This window comes from Sinocyclocheilus grahami, unplaced genomic scaffold (genome assembly GCF_001515645.1).
Source record: "Sinocyclocheilus grahami isolate Dianchi unplaced genomic scaffold, SAMN03320097.WGS_v1.1 scaffold2236.1, whole genome shotgun sequence".
In the NCBI taxonomy this organism is placed as follows: Eukaryota; Metazoa; Chordata; class Actinopteri; order Cypriniformes; family Cyprinidae; genus Sinocyclocheilus; species Sinocyclocheilus grahami.
Genome location: NW_015507415.1, coordinates 49,526 through 59,168, shown reverse-complemented (window position 1 = coordinate 59,168; position 9,643 = coordinate 49,526). Strand labels below are relative to the sequence as shown.

At 34.8% G+C, this 9,643-nt stretch overlaps 1 long non-coding RNA gene across 1 annotated transcript in view; it reads left to right on the top strand.

Moving 5' to 3' along the window:
- The first annotated feature begins 341 nt into the window (after positions 1-341).
- The window catches only part of LOC107574456 (uncharacterized), a 22,744-nt gene continuing 13,442 nt past the window's right edge, over positions 342-9,643 (top strand). Inside the window, exons 1-2 of the long non-coding RNA XR_001607676.1 lie at positions 342-408; positions 2,142-2,144. This is a non-coding gene — a long non-coding RNA (uncharacterized lncRNA). The remainder of the gene's footprint in view (positions 409-2,141; positions 2,145-9,643) is intronic.

Here is a 9,643-nt window from a genome sequence, read left to right as displayed (position 1 = left end):
GGGAAGCCATAGCTCAGCTGTGCCGCTTTTTCTTTCTGTAAAAAAAGGAAAGTTTCTGTTTACTGAGGATCGACTATAAGGCCAGCACTCTAGCCTATAATGCAGCAATTCTTGAGGCCGTCTGCAGCAAAGTGGAGACTTTAAGAGGGCTCTGTTGGACATGGAAATGTCTCCATTACAGATGCTTGGCATGATAAAAAAAAAAAAAGATATTTTGATAGACAAAAAAGTGCAGTCTTCTAACAATATGTACAGTACACTGGTTCTTGGAGTAGATTTGTGGCCAAAAAAATAAAATCAGTTTCCCATGTCATTTGTTGTGAGAACATTAAGATATGACAGATAAACTGTCACATTCTACCCTGTTACAACATGATTTTTTTCAAAAATATACACAATGCACAAAATGTACAAAACAAAAATTCTACAAATTGAAAATGTACTGTAGCACTCTTATGTACTGTATAGCACACAGATATTCAACACTGTTACTGTTATTGGAATTTTTGTAAGATTATTATTATTTGTATTATTATTATTATTCAAGAAAAATATTAAATCAATTATAAATATATAAATAATTATAAAGCAACAATTTGTCCAAAACGAGGCAGACAGATTGCTGCTAGACCCTGCTAGACTGTCCGTCTGTTTAGTATAATATTCAGACTTAATTTTAAGGTATTGTTTTTTTTCCATCTTAGTTTTACTTCTAGAATATTACACAATCACAGTTTAAACAATATAGCCTAGTAAAAGCATATTGTTGCTGTCTAAATCACTCTGAGACCTTTTGTGTAATGTATCAGAATTCGCCCTCCACCTATTTCTCTGAATCTTGCATTTTTCAAAAAGGCTTTTCATTAAATATTTATGTACAAACCACCTCTGATCTTGTACTGGAGCACAATTATTGTGCTAATAGCACGGAATTTTAACAGCCAATTACCACACGCCGTTTGGACTCATGTAACTGTTACGTTACAACACATTGGAGGAAAGCCGCACTTCTGCAGGCCTCTTGAATCTGATAAATGTTCCCATTACCTCCTTTAATTCACATGAAATAAATTAATGCAGTTAAGTGTGACTGGAAATGGCTTCTGACGGAACTTTGATTGAAAATTAAGTGTGGGTGAGAAAAGAGGTTATCTCTGCACCGTGCGGGCATATTATTAAGGCCCAACCCCGGCATGAGAGATGTGCTTTGAAAGAAAAAGCAGACTTTATTAATTGCAGTGGCCCGCTGTGTCTCTCGAGGTCTTAACCAGGTGCCTCTCTTGTGTGGTACATCAACAGCAGTCTTCTCCACTGTCCAGGAGCGATGGCTAATGAAGTATTTAATGAACTTGGGGTGCGTGCCACAGAGGAACACTCAGCAGTGGTCAAGGACTCAGCTCTCGGGTTATAAATTGGAAATTGGCATGAAATCTGCCAGGAAAAGCAGTGTGACTGACTGCTTAAGGTTTATAAAATTCCTCCCTCGAGACAAGAATGGAATACTAGATTATCTAGGAATGATGATTTAGCAAAACGCGACATGGCTTAAATGTTGTCACGGAGGAAGAGGAAATTGTTGCCAATATGAGAAGAAGACACAGATATAGATTGTCCATTTGAATGATGATTTAATCTTGCACTCATTGTTTCATATTCACATTGAATTGTAAATGCAGCTGCAGTTCGCAATATAGGGATGAATTAAACGAATGATGCCATTGCCTTGAATTTATGTGTACCTGTGTATCTGCACTAATGTTTTCATGCAGGCTTTACCAACACTGAACACAATTGAAATGTCCAGTGAGTTGCGCTAAAAGCGCATTCAGTTTTTTCCAAAACAGATGAACGCCAATCTGGTATTGTTTTATGCTGGTTGTTGTACGTTCCACAGCAGTTTAGAAATTAAATATCCAGCGAGTGGCACTAAAAGGTTAATGCTCTATCACATTTAAAAAATAATGTACCTACACTAAACCTAACCGATAGTGTTAACAAAAACGTAAGATAAATGTATCATAAAACACATTTGCAAGCAACCCTGCCATTATAGCTTTCATTTCTACAAGTTTGTGAGCTCTTTTATCGTGATTTATTCTTGTACTCTGCATTGCAGGTGCTGTACTAGGTGAGCCACCGAGCAAGTTTACCTAGTAAGACAATCCATGCATATTAGTTTACAAACCATGCACTGTGGTAAAAGTGTGTTGAGGTCATTACATGGTATTGTGCAAAGGAAGATGACAGATAATCTCCTCCATAATCATAATGTGTGAAAATAAATATAAACGTTTTGGTGGTTTTACTGCCTCTAGTGTTCATTTTATCTGGAAATGGCAGTAAATTGTATGCATTGGCATGTTTTTGGAGATTTGCAAAACCCTATTACCCAGAACTCACTTGTAGCAGCATAGTGACAAAACAAAAAACCTTCCAACAACACCTTAGCTTCAACGTGGTAAGTTTTGCAAAAGCGACCACCCTTCATATTTTTTTTTTTGTAAATATCTATATATGTATATTATTATCTCTAAGTAAAACTATTCAATTCAGCAGGTTTTGGCTTCACAAAATGTAGCTACATTGCAACAGAGTGCACAGACTGCAGTTCAATATGTGTTAGTCTTATCAGCGTCCTCCCAGGCCCTGTTTACTTGGGTGTTAATAAATCTGTTGTTCCTGTGATAAACACATACTGAGGTGCGTTTGAAAGTCTACACCTTGACTCAATCGTGTTAAAACTTATTACATAACCAATTAGCATAATGAATAATGAGTGGATATGAATTAAATCACTTTACTTCTGTTTTTTTCTCCATAGTAGCAACATTCACCACAAAGATGAGGAGCTTTCTTTGGTTGTGGTGGTTTGAGGCTCAATGGTTCAATAGCCTGGAAGGAACATTCCAGAAGGATGACGAATCCTACCTGCCACTTCTTACAGGAGTGCAGATGAATATTTAGAAAGCTAAGCTGCTTGGAAAATCCAGGACAAGGATGATCCTATACTTCCAGGAGCAAACCACCATAACCAATTCCACTAAATCCATCTATGACTCCATGAGGTTCCATTTATTGCCTGTAAAAGATTAGTTCACCCAAAAATTCTAATGTGGTCATCATTTACTCACCTTCCATGTCTTTACAAACGTACACGACTTTATTTCTTCTGTGGAGCACAAGAGTACTGAAAATGCTTGCTGTTTTCCATATTTTTACACTGAAAGCTTCCAAGGTTCAAAAAGCCCCCAAAAGCACCATGAGTTTCAAAAAGGTATTCTTATGATTTGTGCACTATATTCCAGTCATATGGATCATTTTTAGCATACTTTTATGTGTTTGTATGTCCATTTTGAAAGCTCCAGGCCCCATTCGTTGTAACACCATGCAAAAGAACAACTCACAGTCTTTTTCTTTCATTTTGGGTTAACAGTCTGATTTTGCTAATAGCTGGTAGAACCTCAAGTGTTGTTGTAAATCGTTGACTATATTCATGAGGGACTGTGTGAGTAATTACGTGCAAAGACAAAACTAATTAGCTCTCACCTGATGCTGACTATAGTGTCTGCTGTGTTGCTGAAAGTTCAAACAAGTCCAAGTCCAAAAACAAATATACGCCACAGTCTTCAAATAGCTGTTGGAGGAGACTGAGATAAGACATCTGAAATGTATTCAGAATTCCCCCAGAGCACAAATTAATTTTTTTTTTTTTTTTTTTTGGACACCTAATCTTTCTGCACAATAAAAACAAACAAAACCCATTTTTACGTGCTAACTATTGGAGCCTAACGCATCTCTGAAATGGTGTTATTCATATCTGAAATAGTACATTTTACAAACAAATGTGGAACAAGCCAGGGCACTGCAAAAAAAAAGTTTTTTTCTGCGATCGGTTGGGTGTGAAACTCACTAAGCTACATCCAAACAAAGCCAAATTGAGCCCATTTGGCATTGATGTAATTATCACAAAAACAAGAATTATACACATATCCAAATCAAGAAGAAGTATTAAATACCTGATACTTAATAACAAAATTGGGAGTGGTCCTGTCACTGGTTTCCCAATTCTATATCATTTTCTTTCCTAAAATGTTGGCATTATAAATAAATTGTCACTTTCCTTGTTGAGGCAAGACATATTCTCTGAAATCAAGTCTTAACTTTTAAAATGTTCTTCTTCTTTTTTGTCTTCTTCTGACCACGAGACTCACTCCTAGTATAAAAATGCAATGTATCATAAGCAGAATATAAGTCTACTCAATTAAATTATCATTGCATTTTCCATAACTTATTTTATTAATTCTATTCTATTCTATTCTATTCTATTCTCCCTTCAGATTCCTTAAATGTGTTCCTTTGAACTGATCAAATCTCATTTGACTGATATTATTAAAGTTTTATATCTGTGTTGTCACAGAGTATTGGTGCACATTTCTATAATTTGCCATTATAAATGCACATTCATTTTCCTTTCTTGGGCATTTTGCCAATGTCCTTTTGTGTTTCACAGAAGAAACACAATTATACAAGGTTAGAACAACATAAAAGCTAGTCAATGATGACAACATTGACATTTTTGGGTAATTTTACCCATTTAAATGCGAATCAGTCATATGCATAGCTTAAATAGACAACATGCTCTGTCTTTATTTCAGCTCTGGGCTTTAGGAAATCATGAGGGATTAAAAAGGTTGGTTAACCGGTCTTGAGCTGAGAGAGGCATGAGTCTGCCTGAGCTTTAGCTTTTGCCTTTATTTGCTCCTCAGCCTAATCTCACTAAATGAATTGTGGGCCGTCTCTCCATCAGAGTAGCTGAGATATACTGATGCAGTAAACACTCTCTTTAACGTGATCATGCCATTTTTGGTTCTTTGTGATTTGTTTTTGTTTGGCCTTCATCTTTTGCAAGGGTCTCTCTCAGATTATTAATAATATCTGACCGCCCCCTGGTGGATGAAACTGACATTATTTTACTGTAAAACTTAATAATATAGCTGCGTTTACATTCAATATTTAAGGGATGTAAACCCACACACTATAGACATGTGTAAGCAAAATTACAGAACATTTTCCTTCAGGCTTATCTGAACCCAAACAGAGATAAGCACTCCCAGAGAGATGTGACCTGATGCACCTGCAAAAGCATTTCACAAAAGATTAGAATTTCATTTCCAATCTGTTTTGTGCTGGCTGAGGCTCAAAACAATTAGAGATCACTGCAGTGCAGGTCACAAGGTCACAGGTTTGTTGGGCCCACTTTATAATGGATGTCTTTGTATCAACACTAACATTTATCGCACCATTGTACTTGCAAATATGCATCCTAATTTACACCCTAGTTTTAATAATAATACTTTTTAGACTATTTGCATTTTTATTTGCTGTATTTTATTCATATAAACAATGAGAGCGGAGCGAGAAGCAGCTGTGAGTAATGCGGGTGATTTATTTGGAGTCTCACAGTCAGCCTAGCCCTACTTTTAATGCAAACTACAACCTTAGCAGCAAATCTTATGAGTTATACACAATACTGCAGAATGTAATTGGCCATAATGTAAGCAATATGGCTTCATGGGTGGCTAAAGTGTAATATATATCACACATTTTTCATCAATGAAATTTGTGGGTTGTGTAACTTTTTTTCTGCCTTGCATACAGAGAGTGAAACAAGGTGCTTAACCTTTATAAAATATTGAAAGTCAACCTCAGAAGGTCAAACTAAATATTATATGAGCTATATTATTTCCCATTTATTTCATGTGAGGTTTGCCATTTATTTAACTATGTAACCAAAATGTAGCAAAGAAAGAAAGAAAGTTGTCACTTTCATTATCTGGGGTTGTCACTCAAAATGGCAGCTTTCTCTCCCCAGATCCTCTCTCTGAGGATGAGAGGAGTCAAGGGTGCTGGAGAAGAAGGCAGCGATTGAAAACTAATAGTAGTGTTTTATAGGAAGAAGGGAGAGAGTGTCAGAGCGATATGAACCCGTCTCCTCGTCATACAAATGCATGAACCGTCTCATAGACAGATGCAGCTTTACTCAGACCCCCAGTTAAGGCTCTGGGCTCTGAAGCGCACATCTGGAAGTGTTCACTGTTTTTAACTGAATGAAATTTGTTGAATTTGGATGCTGATGGATTCGGATTCCTTTGATGATGCTGTGAAATTTGTGAAGAGAGTGGCCACCTCCTGAACTGTGCGGTGACGGCAGTCAGCAATCTGTCATAATAATCAGGACGAGACGTGTGACAAGAATACATAACTCATCTATTCTGAGAATAGCTCTGTTTATGGAAAGATTAAAGCTCTCTAAAAGTTAGAGCTGTTTTTTGTTGATTCAGCTTTGACTTTCATACAAAGACAAATTTAGAGCCACGTAGTTTTCTGATTTTCTGATTTTTAGGTCATATATAAGAGAATATATAACCCCCTCCCCCTTAAAAAAGTAATCTTTAAATGGAAAGTTAATTAGTATTATTATTAGTAGTATTATTAGTAGTAGTAGTAGTATATTTATCAATTTGACCCGTGGCTGTTTTTCAAATGTACATAACAGATTTTCAATTAAACATTCAAGTCTCCCAGTCATTGACTTTAACTAAAATCATGTGATTCACAATCCCCTGTTGTTAAAAATTGTTTAGATAAAACCAGATCAAAAAATGGGGCATTTATACTTATAAGCGCCAGCGGGTCAGATTTACCCGCTATATAATGCATGTATTTTCACGCTGTCATTTTCTTGCCGCTTATGTTTCAACATTGTACATTGCAACACCTTTCACTCACTGAATTAGCGGTTATCAGTTTCATAAATAAAGACAAAATGAATAATAGAAGGCGATTTATGGATGCTGAAGAGGCATAAGAAGCACTGAATACAATGAGCGATGGAGAGTCTGATGGTGGGGAGATAAGTAAAGCGTCCTGGGTCGGCTCAGCATCTAACGGCTCATCTGATCGCGATCAAGATATCATATTTATGTTTTAGCCTAATGCTACTCATAATTGTTTAAAATTTGGATTCATTATTTAATTTTTGTTTTGCCATTTCTATCCTTTATTGTTCGCTTCTGTGGTGCTATTTAGTCTGCCCGTTTCCTGAATAAAAAAATAATCCAAATCCAATCTTTGATCGAATGAATAAAACTAAAAAATATATTGGTTTTGTTTTCTCATTCAAATTATAAATGATATAGCTAAACAAATTCATAATTAATTTGGTGAAGGCGTGTGCTTGAATTTGTCATCGCATCATGCGGTGTGGTGAATTATTATTGCTCATTATTGTCTATAGGCTATTTTAGTATTTTAAATAACATAGGTTAATGTATTATCTAATATGATTATATCATCATATCTTAATATATTGATTAATGACATTGTAGTATGTGTATAATATTACACCACCCAAATATGTATTTACTTCCTTCTAATTCTCGTTGTCAGTGCAGGCTTGTTTAGCTTATATTGACCTTTAATAAAAGTGATCAGTGGCCTGCATAAAATAAAAGCCTTGGACATAAAACAACAGGACTAAAATATAGTTGATGACTAGACATAATCATTTCACGACTCTTAGACACTTCTTTGTAAAGACAGTGGCATAATACAGTGAAATAATATGTTATTTAGTCATATAAAAACAGCTGTCATGTGTGTAGGTAAAATTTACCCGCTGGCAGTTTTAGTGTTAATTACATTTGTTTATTAACTTTTATACATTATTTTATTATTTTAAGCATAATACTTTTTGCGGTCATTAGATATAGATATATTAAAGAACATATGTAATATGTTATTAAATATAACGTATTATAAAATAATATTGTTTAAGTTATTAAACTTAATATATTATTACATTTTATTGTATATGTATAACATATTTTAAAATGTAATTTATTACTGTGATGCAAAGCTAATTTTCACCTGATAACTGCAGTCTCTTTAGTGTCACTTGATCCTTCAGAAATCATTCTAATATATTGATCTGATCCTCAAGAAACATTTCTTATTATTATCAATGTTGTGCTGCTTAATTTTTTTGTGTAATATGTATTAATTCATTCATTCATTGATTCATTCATTTTTGAGGATTATTTGATTTAATAGAATGGTCAAATGAACAACATTTATTTAAATATAAATATTTTGTAATACTGTAAATTTATGTACTGTCACCTTTTGTCTTTGCTTAATAAAAGTTGTAATTATTTTTATTTTATATTAAAAAAAAAAATATATATATATATATATATAAATGAAACACTAGTGAAATATTTGATTTAATTTTTAATCAATTAAATGTATCTTTCTTTAATAATGTTTAGCCTGCATATTATTTTACTAGATACAAAGACGAAAATGCTGATAACAAAAAAAGGTTTTCTTTGCAGCATGTTATAAATGCATACACAACTACAGCTGTTGCTGAGACCCTCTTTCTGTCAATTTGCACTCTTGAATTGGGCCACAACGCATTGAATTATTTATTGTGTATCAAGGACACAAAAAAGCATCAATTTAACCCAGTATCAGAGGAAAGAAAATCACTTTTTTTTTTTGGGCTTGACTCGAGGCAAAGTCGAGTTTTGCAAGCTAATCCCTTTTGGGGACTCGCTGGCTCTTTAGTGCACTGTAAATACAACAGATATGAGAGACACTTGGGAGAGGACTCGTGGTCCCTGCAGGATTTCACTGAAAGTGGGTTTCTCTGCTACACTGGTCACCTATAACTGTACTGTTAATCCATTCCCTGATGCATCCTCTATTCAAGGGCATCGTCGCTCTGTCTTTTAAAGAAACAGATCACTCAAAAATCAACATTTTGACTTTTTTTGTTTACTAAGATTAAGATATACAAAGGAGCAAGTCTTGGAGCAGGTGAAGCATATCCAAATATGCACAGATTGGGCATTAGATTTAATAATGAAATAATAAATTAAAGATAAAGTGAGCAGAGAGCTAGTTCTGATGGATGTTGTTGTTCCAGGTATTGAAAAGATGGTACTAGATTTGAGGAGATGATGTTCAGAGCGTATGAAATATTAGATGGAGGTCAGTGCTGTTTCTGTAAATGATAGATATGACCTGGAGGAAGAAACTGAGTTAGTGGCGTTTCGTCCTGCTTTTTAGCACTCTCAGTCCTGGTGTCCGCTGAGAGGATAAATGCTGGAACACAGAGTGTCCCTGGTGCAAGCAATCTGACATGATTTTCACAGTCTTATTCCTCATTCTGCAAGAGTAAGAGTCTGTGAGGGATAGGAACTGGCGGGTGATTTTTTTATTTTATTTATTTATATATATATATATATATAATTTTTTTTTATTACTGAGCACTATAATATCCATTTTGACAGTCATGGGGAATGAGATTCAAAAAAAAAACTGGACTGGTAAAAGATTTATTATTATTATTGTAAAATGTAAAAAAAAAAAAATAATAATAATAATAATAAAGCAACTTGATGGAGTAAGACTTTTTTAGTTTTCTCAACAATAGTTAGTAAAGTAACTTTGTTTCCCTTTCAGTCAGTCACTCTCAACGTCACGTCGGTGACCCACGAATTGGGATCTCGCTTAGAGAGACCAATCCACTTTGAGTGTAAACTAAACGAGCCAATGCACAATGGCATGCGATAAT